Source organism: Bactrocera latifrons, unplaced genomic scaffold (assembly GCF_001853355.1).
Source record: "Bactrocera latifrons isolate USDA-ARS-PBARC rearing strain unplaced genomic scaffold, ASM185335v1 scaffold_157, whole genome shotgun sequence".
In the NCBI taxonomy this organism is placed as follows: Eukaryota; Metazoa; Arthropoda; class Insecta; order Diptera; family Tephritidae; genus Bactrocera; species Bactrocera latifrons.
Genome location: NW_017535041.1, coordinates 466,664 through 484,043, shown reverse-complemented (window position 1 = coordinate 484,043; position 17,380 = coordinate 466,664). Strand labels below are relative to the sequence as shown.

General features: G+C 35.3%; 2 non-coding genes across 2 annotated transcripts; both read right to left on the bottom strand.

Moving 5' to 3' along the window:
* Nucleotides 1-9,256: 9,256 nt before the first annotated feature.
* Trnam-cau lies at nucleotides 9,257-9,328 on the bottom strand. The gene has a single exon. It is a non-coding gene; the product is annotated as a tRNA-Met (tRNA).
* A 3,648-nt stretch (nucleotides 9,329-12,976) lies between these two features.
* On the bottom strand, nucleotides 12,977-13,048 carry Trnam-cau. The gene has a single exon. It is a non-coding gene; the product is annotated as a tRNA-Met (tRNA).
* Nucleotides 13,049-17,380: the final 4,332 nt, after the last annotated feature.

Sequence of the window (17,380 nt, the reverse complement as noted above, 5' to 3'; positions counted from 1 at the left end):
ATACAAAAGATAACTGCAAGCAATGAAGAAGAAAATAGCCAAGTAGGCWGGAAAACTTTTGCGGCCGAGCACTTAATGATGGCGCGCTAAATTGAGGAAGTAACGCACAAAGTTGTGGCAACGATGAAAATAAAAGCGAATTTGAGCAAAAAATAGCACTGGAATTGAAACAAAAGAAATTGGTGACAGTATCTAGTATGCATGTATATACTAGTTACACATTACTTTTGCTGATTGTGGCAGAAATTATGGGCAAAAGTTCGAACACTGCCATGTATATATCGATAAATGGAGTGGGGGATAGCTGCACAATGTGTTGCAAAAGGAAGTGCTGAAAATAAAATTTTTTTTTTTTTTTTTTGAGGAAGGGGCGAATGATTTATGTGCCTAGCAGTGCCACTTTTATGCTGTCAGGATTATTAGTAAAATTATTGTGTAATTGACGTGAAGCAGTTGGGCAGACGGATCAAAGATTTGTTACAATTTGTATTAAAGTACGAACATTAAAAACAAATGGCAAAAATAAAAGTTAAGCATTTTTTTTTTTATTGATATCATTACGAAGTAGGTTTGGCAATAAATTCGTTCTTTGCTGATAATTTTTTATACAGAAATTAAACTTTTTGGTTTTTAAAGTCTAAGTGGGTAGTCGAAAAAGTCTTTTCGTATTTCTTCAAATTATTATTTTTTTTATATTTATAATAAACTTTAATGAACCAAATATGTACCAATTTTGATTTTTTTCCGCTAGAGACATTATTCCATCAGTGTAAAACTTTTCTGGTTTCTCGGCGAAAAGCTGCGACAAGTAATTTTCAAAAGCTTCTCTTTAAGCCAACTTTACTACATTAAGGGAGTTYCGCATTGACCGAAGCAACTGGTGGACCGATGGCGCAAAGTCAGGGCTATATGGTGGATGTATCAATACTTCCCAGCCAACCACTCCCAGTTTTTACCGTGTCACCAAAAATGTGTGTGATCTAGGGTTGTCCTGATGGAAGACGAAGCCCTTGCTGTTGATCAATTTTGACCGCTTTTTTCGATTGCTTGTTTCAGTTGCTCATCAGTTGTTGATAGTAAAATGTACAATCAATCGTTCGACCAGAATGGAGCAGCTCATAGTGAAGGATTCTTTTAAAATCCTAGCAAACACTCTACATAACCTTTCGAGGCGTCAATTCTGGCTTTGCGACCATTTGTTGAGCTTCACCACGCTTTGACCAAAATCTTTTTCGCGCATTACTGTCGTATTTGTTCCACTTTTCGTCTCTTGTTACCATTCGCTTCAGAAACGGTTCGATTTCATTTCGTTTCAACAAAGAATAACAGATGCTTATTCGTTCCATTAATTTTTTCACAGACAATTCATGTGATATCCAAACATCGTGCTTGTTTTTGYACCCAACCTCTTTTAAATGGTTCAAAATCGATTGATAATCAATGTGAAGTTCCTTAGCGATGTCTTGGCTGCTTATGTGACGGACCTGGTCAATTTTTTCCACGATTTCAGCGACTTTTTCAACGATAGGTCGACCAGAGCGAAATGAATCCTGCACATCGAAATTTCCAGAAYGAAAGCGAGTGAACCTAGYTGTGATGAACTGATACAGAATCGTCTCCGTAAACTTCACAAATTTAGGGGAGAGACATATATTGCCAAAATACGAAAAGACTTTTTCGACTACCCTTATTAATAGTTATGCTTTTATATTCTTCAATAACCTAAAATTACAAAGTCTCTCGTTCTCCACTCTCCTGATACTAAAAAATCACCTGAATACAACAACGTCCAAACATTTATTTATGAATCATATTCCAACCGAAAGAAAAATTTCTGTACCTATGTTTATATAAACACACAAAAACTGACGCCTGTTTATCCGTCTGCCAACTTTTCTGCCTCTATGCTGATATGCCTGGCCTATGCCGTGGCTATGGCTCCTCTTTAATCCTTTCAGCCTTTAGCAGTGTCAGTCKTTTAACTTTTGCCGCCAGATATGAATATGAAAGCTTCTTTTTGGTTTGCTGTATTGTGTCTCATGCTTAACTCAACAATTTTGCATATCACAACCAAAGTAGCCTTTGACTTTGTCTTCTACTCGTGCCTTCTACTCGTCGTTGCAACTCTGCTCTGCCGTATTTTTGTGGTTAATTTTTGAATAGTGGTTTTCTCATGTAGACTTTTATGACTTTCTATATGGGCGATTTAACTTTGRGATGTCGACAATCTTCACCGCAATTATTCACTTTTAAGTGCAAAATTTATTATTTTCGGCGCATATTGAAGGATTTGCCATTATGTGTCATAAGCAAAGTTTACTGTATGAACTGAAGTTAAGCCTGGAACTAGCTTGTTTTCATTTCCGAAAAAAACTGACTACATATTTACTGAAATGAGAGCTTAAAAGCAGCTCGAATACTGACAGTAAACATAATCAAATAAAAAAAACGCAGAAATTCTCACCCTCATGAGAATTTTAACAAAAGTGTAACCGAAATAACACCACGGAATTCCTGGCAGCCAACCAAGAAACTTTAACTCACTAAAAAATAATAAAAATCCACATTTATCTATGGCAATAATGACTAATGAGTATTTCTAGCAATTACACAAAGATATGCAAAATATTTTGTCTTTCTATATTTTTTGAAAATATTTTATAGTGCAATTACAGCAGCAGCAGCGAAAATAATGGCAAACAAATAAATTGCTACATGCAAATATTCGCACAACAAACCACGAAACCGAAAAATTCAATTAAAATGAAGAGAGAGAAAGCGAGCGAAGTTAAGTGAAGTGACGAAGAAACTTTTTCAATTAAAATGCAGCAACCAAAACAATTCCATGTCATTTATTTATGCAACAAATAGCAATTGCATTGGACAAATATAAAATAATAATTTTTGTGGGCGACTGTGAAAGATTGCAAATTGAGGGAAATGATAAGAAGGATAACAGAAGCTCTGTGTACGAGGAATAGTAAGTGGTTCAGGGAGCTTTAAGGAGGCGCGAGAATTACTGATAGATCAGAAAATATGCTAAGAAGGTATTATGTTTCAAGCAGATACCGTCAAGATTTGTTTTGAAAGGTGTATTCATTGGAATCTTAATCTGGTATAATCTTCAAATTGGAGGATGAAATCAAGTCTACAATTTCACGCAAGTGAGGAAAGTTCTCTTAGAGAAGGCGAACCATCGCTGATTTTAAAACCATATACGTAAAAAAGTCCCCAATATAACGGAAACAACAACCTCGGACGAGAGACCCCCCTGTAGGGATAGTTCTAGCATAAAAAATTCATCTTCATGTCTTCGGATCGAAAAGCCACCAACCAGAGCAATCATGTTGTGATAGAGTGAAAACATGTCTCCAGTGTTTGCATACGCTCAGGGGTAATGATCGAAAAGCCTGTAAAAAAGAAACGGTGGCTAATAGAATTTTTCAAGACCGGAGCATACACCTATAGAATCTCAGAGGTGATCTAGTAACTAAGGCTCAGAGCTAAGTAAAATTATGGAGTGAAAACTTCTCCAGCCTGCTGAATGGCAATGAAAGCATAACTCCAGAAGATGGTCAACCCGATTCCCCAACAGAACGGACGTTCCATTGCCCGGCCATGATGAAGTTCGAATAGCAATTACCCATCTGCGAAACAACAAAGCAGCGAGGGCCGATGGATTGCTGGCCGAACTATTTCAATACGGCGACGAAGAACTGATAAGGCGCATACATCAGCTTTTTTGCAGTATATGATCGGATGAAAACATGCCCGACGACTAGAACCTAAGTATACTCTGCCCAATCCGTAAAAATAGGGTCACCACAATCTGAAGATAAATATCCTCTTCATCATATAAATAATAAAAATTTTCTATGAAATATTTTTACTACACTAAAGTCTGCTCCACCGCCTCTTCTCATCATTTTTATTCCGCCTTTCTCCTTCCACCCTTCTTATGTAATCAACATGTTTATCATGCAACATGTCACATTTGTATAACAACTTGCAACATTTGCATATAAGTATTGCAATTTTCTTGCAACACATACGGCAACAAGAAGCTGCCATGCTATCTTGCAGAAAAACTGACAGTTTTGACATTTGAAAAGTTTTTCTGCTACAGCATATGACTGTCATATTAACTACAGTCACAAYGTCTTGGGCTGAGTATGTTCGAGGAAAACTACCTGTGCTCTGACCTTGCAACCAAGACGTACAAAAATAACATATATTCTTCTTCTAACATAGCGCACATATTTTATATTTCGCAATTTTTAATATAAGAATGAAGTATGTATATATGTACATGTTCATATATATTTACTTGTGTTTTTCTTCTTAAGTCGAATTACATTTATTATTCCGTATGAATTTCATATGCAACATGGCGCATTTCCGTCATAAACTCTTGTACAATTTTTCATGCCACTTGCAACTCGCACATAATAGCAGCACGCAGACATATTTTTTGTATACTGCAAATGCATTTAGTTTCCCCTACCTTTTTTTAGTGTGCGGATGTAGCAGAGACTTGCAAAAAATGCGCTCAGAATTGCAATGAAAGTAGTTATTTGTCAATATTATTGCAGTTATTACGCAGAAGAAACTTGCATATTCGTATTTAGTAGAAAATTGGAGAGGTTAAATATGTCTCTAAATATACCTACATACATACAAGTATGTACATATATAGAAATATTGCTTACTACGTAGATAAATTAATTTGTATTTAGAATTTAGGAAGAAATAAAACTAAAAATAAAAAAATTTCAAAAATAAATATATTTAACTTTTTTACTGCAAAGGAAATAGTTACAATAAAAAATGTATAACTCGTGGCCACAAAAACCTTACCATTCAAAACTTTCAATTACTGTGCATATTTGACTACATTTTCTAGTGGTACTTTTTGCGGTATAGAAATTTTCTATTTAGAAATAAGTTAATGACATGTTATTAATCAAAAATATTAAAATTAAAAATGAAACGCGTTCAGCTATATATAAATCAATTGAAAGCTGGTGAGCTTCACAAAATGAGCTCGAAATGTAAGAGACTAACAGCGATGAAARAATTATATTTTTTATTTTTCTAATTTAATTTCATTTACACTATATTTCAAATTTATATTTTGTTTTTTTTTTTATTTTTTTAATAGAAACACGAAGTTTAGTAGGTGTATCGCCTTAAAATCAATAAAATCGACGATTTTTGTATAAGCAAAAGATAATTTGTGTTGTATTCAATAAACGTAATAAATTAAAAACTATAATTATAATTAGATAATATAATTTACTTATGCTTACTAAAAACATAAAAAACATAAGAATAATTGAAGAAAATCCCGAACGAACGAAAAAGTCCGAAAAAAGATTTAAGCAAGTATAGTGGTAAGGTTTGCGTGGCCATGAGCGTATATCATATATTTTTTATTTATTTTATAACGGTATGATGACTCATGCCCAGCTCTTGACCGATGCTACGGCTGCTACTATGCCGGTCTCTTTCGACCAATTCAGCGATTTTATCGCAATTTTCGACGACAGGCCTTCCGGGGCGTGGCSYATCTTCGACCACCTCTACACCAGAACGAAAACGTTGAAACCATCGTTGTGCGGTGGAAATGGAAACTGTATCGGGTTCATAAACAGCACAAATTTATTAGCGGCTTGAGATGCAATTTTGCCTTTATCGTGGTAGTACTGTAAAATATGCCGTATTTTCTCTTGATTTTGCTCCATGTTTGCGACGCTCTAACTCACTAACGACTTAAAAGAAACGACAATCAATCAAACACGTGTTAGCGCTTGAAATGAGCTTTCCAAAAAAGTATAGCATAACCCGATGCGACGAATAAAACTAGACTTTTTTGACAACCTAATATATAACATTGATATTACTCAATCATCTGAATTTATTGCAAAATATTTGTAAATATTCTCCAAAACACATTTATTTCCACTCCTCAAGGAGTCTATGTCTATGGACAACCACACATCAAACTTTGAATAAATAATTTAAAAACATTCTAATTTATCTCAATTTACTTGATTAATTAAATTCTATACCGAAATTAGTAATTTACACAGCACGTTCGTATTGCTAGATTAATAAGATAGCTACCTAAAACCGCCTGTGGTTATTTGAATAATCTTTCTCTACTTTGCAGTCTTTATATGCAACAAATGCCAAATAACCACAAAATGTATACAATAATCTGCTTTATTTAATTTTTCCAACGCCCGAAACCACAATATCAGCTTGTTTGCAATTGTGCATTATTTCAAGCGAACTGGGTCAAAAGGCAAACAGGCATAAACAAATGCTGCCATGGCCAAAGTCAAATTGTTGCAAATGCTGATGATATTCATACGAGTGGCTGACAGCAAATCTATTACTCGGTGTAATAAGTGAAMATGATATTGAATATGTTTGTGATGCTAGTTGTATTATATATGTAYATTTGTATGTGTATGAGTATTACGAGGGTAAGAAAAGTCCTTACACGCGAAGACACCTACTTCACAAACACTCGCATACGAATAAAAGTGTTTGCAACAGTCGTGGAGAGTGAAAATGGATGGAAAACGTCATTAGTGCATGTTAACCTATTTTACAAACTAATTGATGGGGTTTTTTCTTGTGAAAAGACTCTGGTAACACAAATGAGATACTTGCACGWGTGTATAATTGAAAATATGGGCGTATGTTTGAATACCGTTATACACGTAAGTATGGCGTTTAAATGAAGTGAGCAGTATTGAAAAAAAATTCTACCCAACAAACTTGATTGAGAGGATTGATTGCACGCGACTTTGTGAAAATTTCGACAAAAATCGTTAAGTGCTAAACAATTAATAAAAAAAAAAAAAATAATTTTTTTAAACTATTTTTTTAACATTTTAATTCTTWAAAATTAAAAACTATTCGTGTTCTTACTCTCATCTCATCTCGATTTACTTGATTTCAGGCAAAAAGCTACCAACTTCACACCAGTAGGCCCTGAGAACCTTAGGTTGGGTTGGATTAAGATAGATAGCTGATACCTTAGCGTAGTGGGAGATAGTACTGAGGACCTTACATGGGTTTCCTGGAGTAAAAAACAGTCTTTTTTCAAAAATCATTGTCATAAAAAATTAAATATTTTATTAGAACTTCTTATTGTTACAAACATACAGTATTAAAAAAGAAATTCTTAAATTTTTGGAAAAAATAAAAACTAATAATTTAAAATTTAGGACAATATTCTAGAGGTTTTGTAGAATTTAATAAAACCCCATATAAACCCCTGAATATTTTCTTCTTAGTGATGCTCAATTTTTTTCCTCAGAGACTTCCAAAAATTTAATCAAATGCTTGCTGGGTGTATTAAAATATACCGCTATATGCATATGTCGCTGCTGATGAGCATATAACACATCTTTATCCATGTATATACAATCCACATGCATGTCTGCCACCAACAAGCGCTAGTCATTTGCACGGCACATTTGCGTTTGTGGTCGAAAGTGATGCTTTAAATTAAAAAGAAAATAACCGGCAATCTATTACTAAGCTAAAAATTGATACACTTCCGTCCGGCTGACTGCTGGCGGCGGAAGTCCAGCAGCAATGCAGGCGTTGATGCTGTGTGGCTGGTAGTAAGAGAAGGGCGAGCATGGCTGGCGTCCAAAACAGCTGCTGGCGATGCTTGTCCTGCCAAAAGGCAGTCTATAGAGTCAGTGGCGAGCAGGCAACAACTCGGAGTATGTATAACAAAGGTTGTTTATATGCTTACAGTGTGTTTACATACTTATATATGCATGTACCTATATATACATACATACATATGTACATATATGCATATGTTTGCTTTATTTGACTGCTCGCCAGTCATTTGCCTGTAATGAAGGTCTGTGGTGGCTGCAACAACGTGCGYCAAGCTGGTCAGGCAAATAATGGCAACACATTTGTAAGTGTCTGCGAAATTTTGTTGTTGTTATTTTTCCACTCTCGCCAAGAGCATATTTTTTCGGATAATTTTTTTTGCTTTGCTTTTCCCTCGTATGKTATATTGTGTAGTGGCGTTCGTTTAGCGTTTGCCGCTGCTGACATGGCAAAGGCGGCRCTTGCATACATTCATACATATGTACATGCAAACAGCAGTTATACGTGCTTTATAGCTTGGCGTTGCATGCCACACCGCAACACTGCGGCCACATGATGATGGAAATCAGCGTCAACTACGTCGCTACTCCACCTACAGTGCGGCATATCAGCATATTATCTTCATTAAGCCAGCTGATGGGAGTGGCGCACTACAAAAACAACAACACGCATTTTTTATATAAGAGCGCGCAGTTTAACAGCCCCCTTTTAACCCACAGCGCCGGTKTGGTCAATAAGTCACTCTCCGTTTTACGTTGGATGTTGTGCTAAGTTGCAAAAACAACAACAACAACATACAGCTATTTGCAAAGAAACAATGGCGCGTCTGTATAGTTATTTTACATGCAACGCTCATTACCGCAAATGACCAGCGCACCCCCGACCAACCATTAGATGTGTATAAGAGACAGTCTGTATAGTTATTTTACATGCAACGCTCATTACCGCAAATGACCAGCGCACCCCCGACCAACCATTTATTTCCCACCATCCGCGTAGCAGCTAACCTGGCGCTTCTCATTCACTTTCACTGACTTTTTCACCTTAATCCTGCAGGCTAGCTTGATTAAATAACCTTAATCTACTGCGCGATATCGACTCCTATGCGCTCCCATGAGCTCCCCRCATTATTTTGCAGATTTATCATTTTTTCATGAGTTTCGATGGCTCATGGTCCTCCTGGACGCAGCCGACGGTAAAAATAAATAATGACAGCTCATCATGAGCTCATGCATGGCAGTCAATAATTACGCGARCCACCGCATAAACACACATACGCGTAGCTGTGTAAATGGACTCACAGTTATTATGTTGATGCAGCAGCTCAGTGGTGTAACACAAAACCCCGCCCGGCCTCAGATTTGTTCGGCATAATGACGTGTATTAAAGGTGCTCAGGAGCGCCTATTTAAAGTGGGTCTAATGGTCAGTCGTGTTGGCCCTCTTAAACTGTTAAATTTACGCTGGCTAACATTGCGAAGTGTCTTTGAGTGAACTTTTTGTGTAATACTTGTAGTAAATTAGAGTTTGAAAATTAATTTTTCAGTTTAAATTGATCCAATATATGMTCTCCTAAAATTAAAAATACACTGTAAAAACGTTAAGTATAGCAGAGCAAGGTTTCGATCCYCGGACCTCTGGGTTATGGGCCCAGCACGCTTCCACTGCGCCACTCTGCTTATAAATACAATGTTGCCAATTTTTAGCCAGACAATTATTATCTTATCTATGATTTTCAAGATATAAATTTWGTAGTCGAAAAAGTCTTTTCGTATTTCTAATCAAGAAGCGAGCACCATTGATGTGCTACAYGAACTGATACAGCATAGTCTCTGTAAACTTCAGAAATTTCATTGGTGACKTGCGTGGCATTCTTCCCATTTCTATACAACAATTTCAAAATATAGCGAATTTCTCCATTATTTTCACTCATTTTTGAACAGCTGTAACTTGTTTTCAACTCTCTGATTTTAATTTTTTTTTTGGTTTTTTTGAAGCTTTGTTAATTGAAGCTTTAAATCCTTTCAACATTATGTGGTATGACACAATGTAATTGGTATCACTGGAGATATAAACGACTTTTTCGACTACTCAGTATTATTAGTTGAAAAATATTCTTCCACGGAATTACCATCTTGCTTTTTTTTGCAAAGGCATGCTTTCATATAAAAACCTTTTCCACTAACGCTTCAAATATTTCTTAATATCAAAAGACTTGCGAGATTCCTTACTTTGATCAAGCACTRCTAGTATTTGCAAGGCATACCTTTAAGCGCCACAAGCCGCAAGATTTGTATTATATTTCCACATGTAACTTCTTCGACCTTTTGTTTCTCAATTCTTTTAGTACGAAAAGAACTTGTTGTTTTTTTCCTTTAAGAATTTTCTGCTTTTATGGCAAGCATGCTGTTTTCTTACGCTCACTACTCTATTACTATTTTCTYACTTGGGATTTTCATAACATAGTTGGCTAAAATATTTAATATCAATTTATTGAGGCCACAAAATGTTTGGAGTGCCAGGCAGCAATATTTCCTTTTTACCAAATAGCGAGTGAGTGTGTGCGGTTCCAGCTTTCATACCGCACGTTTACCGTTATTATTGACCTTTTCACCCGTCTTAACTTGCCTACAGCTTATTCAATCGTTACTCACGTTTTTTTTTTATTTCGGGGTAAACAGCAATATATATTTTTAGACCGCACTAAATTTTTAATATTATTGAAATATTTCCTTCGATTTGTTTGCTTGCAGTGCGTCAATGAGCGCCTGTAGTTTAGCAGCAAGAACAAAATAAAAAAGTTAGGCTTACGAAAATTCCGTCAGTCAGCTCCACGTAAAAAGGGCATGTGATGTTTCGGTCTACTTATAAAGAGCGATGAGGGTGCTTTTTTATGGCATACCAAAGTAATTGATTTCGATAGTCTATTTTTGTTTTGCCTGTACTATTTCCAGTGTTTATGCATTTAGACCTCAGAAAATTCTTTCTTACACAAGCTTGAGCAAAWTTTTATTTGTGGTTGCTAAGCTCTTGTGGCTCAAAGTGGAAAGGTTGCTATTTTTCAGTTTTTTAATTAATTTTTACTAAAAGCATGTTGAGCTGGAACCTCGTGAATGTAGCAATGGGAATGTCATAAGCGAAATATTTTTACAAAAAGGTCGAAAGTGTACAAATGAAAGATTTTATCAAAACTATTGGCTGTTTTTTTTTTATTTTAATATGTAAACTATTAAAAAAAATGCTATGTATTMCATTGATTTTTTAGAGCTTGAGTAGAAATTAAAAAATATTATATTTTGAATATCCATTGTATTTGGATATATTTATATATGAAATGATCTTTTGTTTACATTTAGCGATATAATACTCAACCTGAGGTCAATGGCCTTTGATTAGATGAATGAACCCCGTTTGTTTACATTTAGGTAAGCCAACAGCCGTATGTGAGGTCTATGACTTTTCGTGAAGTCAATGCCCACTTTTGTTCACATTCAGGTCAACAATTCTATCTTAGGTCGAAGACCCTTTTCTCTACTTTTAGCGAAGCCAGCAACCCTTCATGAGGTTGATGACCCCGATAGGGTCCAGTGATTAGTCGTTAAGTAAAAAACAAGTAAAGTGTATAACTAGTTACAAATAACGCTACAAAATCACAAAACTTTGGGACAAAGGAAAAAGATTGTTAAGAAGACATCTACGGTTAAAAATTGATTGAAAAGTAGGCGAAAACTACTTTATCAGCCATATCTCGACAAAAAGGCAGTAAACTAGGAATAACTTTCAAATAGTAAAAGAAAGAATTTATRAATTTTCTGGGAAGTACGCACATGGGTGAACTCCCCTCTACTCGCTCTAAATTTTCTTATCTTTTTAGCCTATAGGTATGTACTTAAAATGCTAATGGCTCTCCATTGTATATTTTTATTTAATATAACATAGTAGTATTTCACCGCGGGTATCACTTCATTTTCAATTTTCTATTTACTCACAAACGTTTTTCGGTTTTATGACCATTAACTATTGACTTTGTTTAATATTTTTCGGCACCTTACCGCCACATGCAGCCAGTTAATGTGTGGCCAACAACCATTTTGGCGCACAGTCAGCAAAATATTTTTACCCATTTAATTTGAACAGCCCTCGCATTTATCTTAAAAACTGGGTAGTTGCGTTTAGATTTATGTGAACTCCTCGTGTYTTACTCCACGACGCGTTATCTGCTTCTACAAACCACGCCGCTTTATACTCGCTATTTTTACGATTATTTGCAGTTTTCGGCCAGTTCTGTGTATTTGTAATTTTACTTTTTTTACTGTAGTTGCTTGCTGCTAGAAATGGATATTGATGACCTAATACGTTTGCATCCCATCCTTCTATAGCACCTTGATTATACTGGCGCTACGTTTAGTTGCCTATTGGGCTGTTTGTTGTTTTTTGGAATTTACTGCGGTTTGATAATTGCAAAATTTATGTGCAATTTTGGGTGCCAGTTTACTAGCACTCTTAGTCGTTAGTAGAAGCAATTTTAATAAAAATATCCACTTATTGATGAGCACATTAAGATAAAATATGAAGCTGTTTAGATGATGGATGTGTTGGAGAGAATTACGTAATCTATTAACAGTTGTTTCTACTTACTCAAGATATGACTAAATTATTTAGAAACATTAATATTATTTATTCAAGGCTCTTCAACCTCGCAGTTAACTGCAAGGTTCAGCTTAGTATATTCCAAAATTATGAAAAATTATTTTCTTTAGCAGAGAAACCCATCAAGACTTGTGTCGAGTATCTGAGTATACCTCTTATGTATAAGAGAAGGTCAAATTATAGCGGACTAATTACTTAAAAGCTAAAGTAAGCATTGAAATGGCGACTTATCTTTTCATATTTTGATATTCCAGTAATCAAATTCCTCTGGCAAACTCACTGATCATCCAATAACATGCCGAATAGCTAGAATTAAATTTTTTTAAATAATATTTTTTTTAATTTTTTTAAATTTATATATATATATACGTGCATATGTTTATAAATTTTAAAAAATTTAAAAAATTTCTGTAACTATTAAGTTAACTATTTTTTAAAAACCTTTTTGAATATTTTTTTTTATATTTAAATTACACATATTATACTAAGTATCAAAAATTCAAAAAATTTTTCCATAAATTGTTTGTTCTTTAGTTTTAAATACCTTCCACTGACTTACAATAATTAATTTTCACACACATCTTAAAGAATAAACATTTATCAATTTTTCGAGACTTAGRTTCCTTTAAAAATACAATTTAACAAAAAATCGAAATTACATCTTGTTTCGTARCAATTAGCAGAGCAAGGTTTCGATCCTCGGACCTCTGGGTTATGGGCCCAGCACGCTTCCACTGCGCCACTCTGCTTATTTACCGTTACTTGCTTAGTTAGTCTGTAGTTGCTTACTCCACCCCTTCATCATTCGCCTTGCCTTGTCTAACACATTAATGCTTACATTTCCTACATATTTTAAACAGTTTTTTGCATAAATTTCGCAATACTGGTTTACGAATACACAAGAATTAAATATCGAGTATGTGTAATTTTAATAAAATATTTATAACTTTTTATACGAAAGCTATCTTTTGTCATTTATAAACAGCGTTTCGATTAATTTACCGGGAAATAATCGATTCTTTAAACTTTATTTTTTGTAATCGTACTGCCTACCATTGCAGTCCTGCATCAAAGTAGTAATTAATAATTTGCTTTTAATAAAAATTTTGTAATTAATTTGCTTTGTTCGAGAATAGTTGGCAATTTTAAGYGACAAAAGCGTTTTTGAATAAACGAGTAATGCGTGAAATCGTTTTATTAATAAYAGTCTAGCGTAATTTCCAAATCCTATCTAAGTTGTTGGGAGAGAGGCTGCAAAAAGCTTATAATATAATTCAGTACAGTGGTGTGCTTACTTTACTTTAGTTAAACGAAGAGCGATTGTATTCAGGTAAAGGCCCAAATCAAGCAATCTCTGTCGGTTATTTAATTTTAAGTTAAAAATACTTAATATTTTATCTTGAGGGTAACATACAATACAAAATCTTATATCCATGATTCGAAAGCAGTAAGAAGAAAGAAAATAAAAAGTTTTGAATATATTTAAATTTTAATTTTTTCTACAATTATTCTCTGAWTTTCAATACAAAAACCTCCCAATTTYTTAAACTGGAAAACATTGATAATCGGGATCCAATCGAGGCCGAACGAAAACTCTTTTCTCATAAGTATTCAGCAACCCCTATCAGCAATTTCGCCCTTTTCATTTAGATATTTAAATGAAACGTCATTATAATTGCTGAAACCTTTAGAAGATAAGATATCAGAACATTTATCTTCATTTAATCCAATTTTCGACAAATATTTCATCTTTGAAATCAGAATTTTTGAATAGGAGAACTAATATAACACTTTCGAAAGAAAATAAGATTTCTGAGCAAATATTTATGAGGTTATGAGTAGCGGCCACAAGGGCGCTGAACCAGTTCAAGAATTATAAGTCGTTAAAACATCGTGAGATGAAAAACCTTAGCATGCAGGACGACCAGATCATGGAGTCGTTCCCACGACAGTCGGTTCTACGAAAACCGGAACGGACCCGGATTTTTATCTGGCCAAGGACTGTCAACTCGGCAGAATTTCTGCCGTTACAACAACAACAACAACCAGATCATGGAGCATCTTCTTCGACCTTATCCTTATGTCCGACCTTATCTAGAACTCGGCTTAAATATAGTAGCACCGCAGTGCAAGGGACTCGATGATGTATCAGAACTAAATATCAAAGAGCTTTTAAACTTCGCAAAAATCTTTGTCGTATTGCACGATGCAACGGCCGTCATAAGACCAATTCCAACATACGGAGCACTGGTTTGGTGGCCTGTTCTAAAGAAAAACTATTATATCAGGAAAGTAGGAGGAGTACAGAGAGCTACCGATGTTACAAGTTAAGACTATATCCCCCATGGTTAAATTTCAATAGCCACTTGCGGATGAGAGAACCTTCTAGACGTCAGTGAGAAAGAGGTATGTTAGAACCATTTTCTTTGATGCTGTCTGTATCTATATCAACTGATCTAAAATGAACTGCGGAATGAGTACGGGGGTATACCTCAAAATCTCTCTTTCTATGCGACTGAGGAGTCAACTCTACCTGTGCTTAATTTGGCTCGCTGGCCAAATGAACATTTTCTGTAATGAAAAAGCAGACTAGTTGGCCAAATTAGGAGCTTGTTTAGATGAATGTGAAGCGGAATGAGGAAACCGTCTTCCACTTTCTCTGTGAGTGTCCAGCTCTAGCACAAACCAGACACAGAATATCTGAAGCACATTAGGAACCAAACTTTGGATGGCTATCTACAAAAATGATGGCGGAAAAAGTTCATCAGCACTCATACCTACTACCTACCTATCAAGTTCTTTATGAAAAATTATTAAAATAAATTATTTGATACGTGGCAACTTTGAAAACTGTKGCTGCCTGTCATAAAATTTCAAATCAAAATACGCCAAATACACCACTRTGTCAAAMACGCACACTCACATACTAATTTATRTCACCAGCGTAAAAATTATGGCGCCCTGAGCATAATTATATAACTTTACAGTTATGTTGCATATGTGTTAGTGCATTAGAGTGAAAATCTATTATTCTAATAAAGTAAACTGAATTAATTCGTTGTTGTTGTAGTTTTCGCAAACGTTTTGTTAACTATTTCGAAAATGTGTGTTTATGTGCGTGAATGTGTGAGAATGCTTGCCGCCAAATTAATTACATTTAATGCATTTCAATTTGAGCGCAACTCATTTAATTTCTCAACAAATTATAAACGTAAACAATTATGCATCAAAAAAACAAAAACAATATGAACAACACCAACAGCGAGTTGGCGCAGCAGTAGCAACAACAAATAACAACAACAGAGGTAGCAGCAGGTGAAGCTGCTTATGAAGCGAGCATTTACTGGCGCTAAAAGCCACAGAACAATGTGTGAAAAGGTGCGAGGTTGCATTAGTGCTAAATTTTGCATAGTTGATGCCTGCGTATGTCTATGTGTGCGTGTGTTTACCACACATGCACCGTTCCACATTAACTTAATTGTATTTGTCATTTGTAATGTTGGCACAACTGTGACGACAACAAGGCATAACAAACTTTGGCGGCGCACAAAACAAAAAAATACAGAAAGCTGGCAACGTCATTCGCCCCCAACCTGCCACCACACCGCTTAGCAGTTGCCAGCGCACCGCATTGAAGCAGGCAGCAACGAAAATGCTCATGAGCAAACAACACTTAGTAATGAATACAGCCTGAACAGTCTGCAAGCAGGAGTCACAACAACAACAACGGCAAAAACCAACAGCCGCCATCAGCAATCACAGCAGGTTGCACGCAATTACTATTGTGACGCGTTTCCGGTTTTCTAATTTAACCTCAAAACGCCGTAAAAGTTGGTATTAACAACAAAAGCTGCGCGACAGCGTGTTGAAGTGGCAGCGTTGGCAGCGACTTGCAGGTGAGCCTTTGCTGCGACAGGAGTTTATGCAAAATACCAAATCTGTTTCAATGTGGCAGCATAAARGTGGGGTTTGAATGGAGGAGAAGGGGAGGCGAGTCATTGTAACGGGAAGCTAGCAGTGCGCCAACTGTTTGAGGGTGACGGAGAGCGCGCGTTGGCGACGCGGTGTRAAACTTCATTTAAATAAATTAGAAAATATGACAAAGTGCTCAAAACTCTGGCTGTTGTGGCATTTCAACGCACTTCGTTGTATTGTTGCATTTGTTGTTGTGGGTGCTTTTGTCTTATTTGCCGTTGATGTTGTTTTTGGTTTGTCTAAGATTTGTATGCCTGACTTTTTGTTGTTGTTTTTGCTGCTCATTTAATTGTTGGTAAATTTACTATGGGTTTGTATTTTTTGCGCCTCTTGCTGGCGCTTAACAAATCAGTTGCTTTTGCCCTAATTGTTGTCACTTGTTCGCTGTCAAGCACACCTTGAACGCGCGACAAAAAACCTTGGAGAAGCTGGTTGACAAGTCGAAAATGGTAATTTTTATGCCRTTAAGAAGGGATGAGGTTTATATGAACTTCGTAGAAAGCTTTTACAATGAGTTTTATATCAATGAGAGAGAGAAAGCGGGAAAGAGAGTGAATTAAAGTCAAATCCTAATCAGATTAGATCAGCTTGTCTTAGCTTTAAGTTTCCTCACCTAAAAAATAACTCCATAAAAATGTTGAACATTAAGTTTTATGTCAATCAGAGATTCGATGAAAGAGAGAGAGAGAGATAGTTCAGTCTCCTAACCTAAAATTTTCTGTTATTTCAAAAAAACTTTCTAAATTTACCGTTATTTGTAGTGAGCCTGATAATGACCAAACGATTTTCATCAGCAAGGCATTTTTAGAGTTTTTCGCCTTTCAAAATCTTCAAAGATTTAGAAGGAAATAATTGAAATCCAGATCAAATTTGATCAGATGGTATAAAATATTATATTTTCAAAAAACTTTGTATATTTTTCCCTTCATTACTTAAAGACAATAAGGAAAATTTGCATAGAAACCCCTAAAAATATTTTTTTTCCCAATGCTGGTCAATTTTGATCAGAAGTTATACCAATGATTTTTTAATAATTTAAAATAAAATTCGTATAACTTCTCTCTCAATTCTTCAAGACAGTAATGAAGTTTTGTATAAAAAAACCT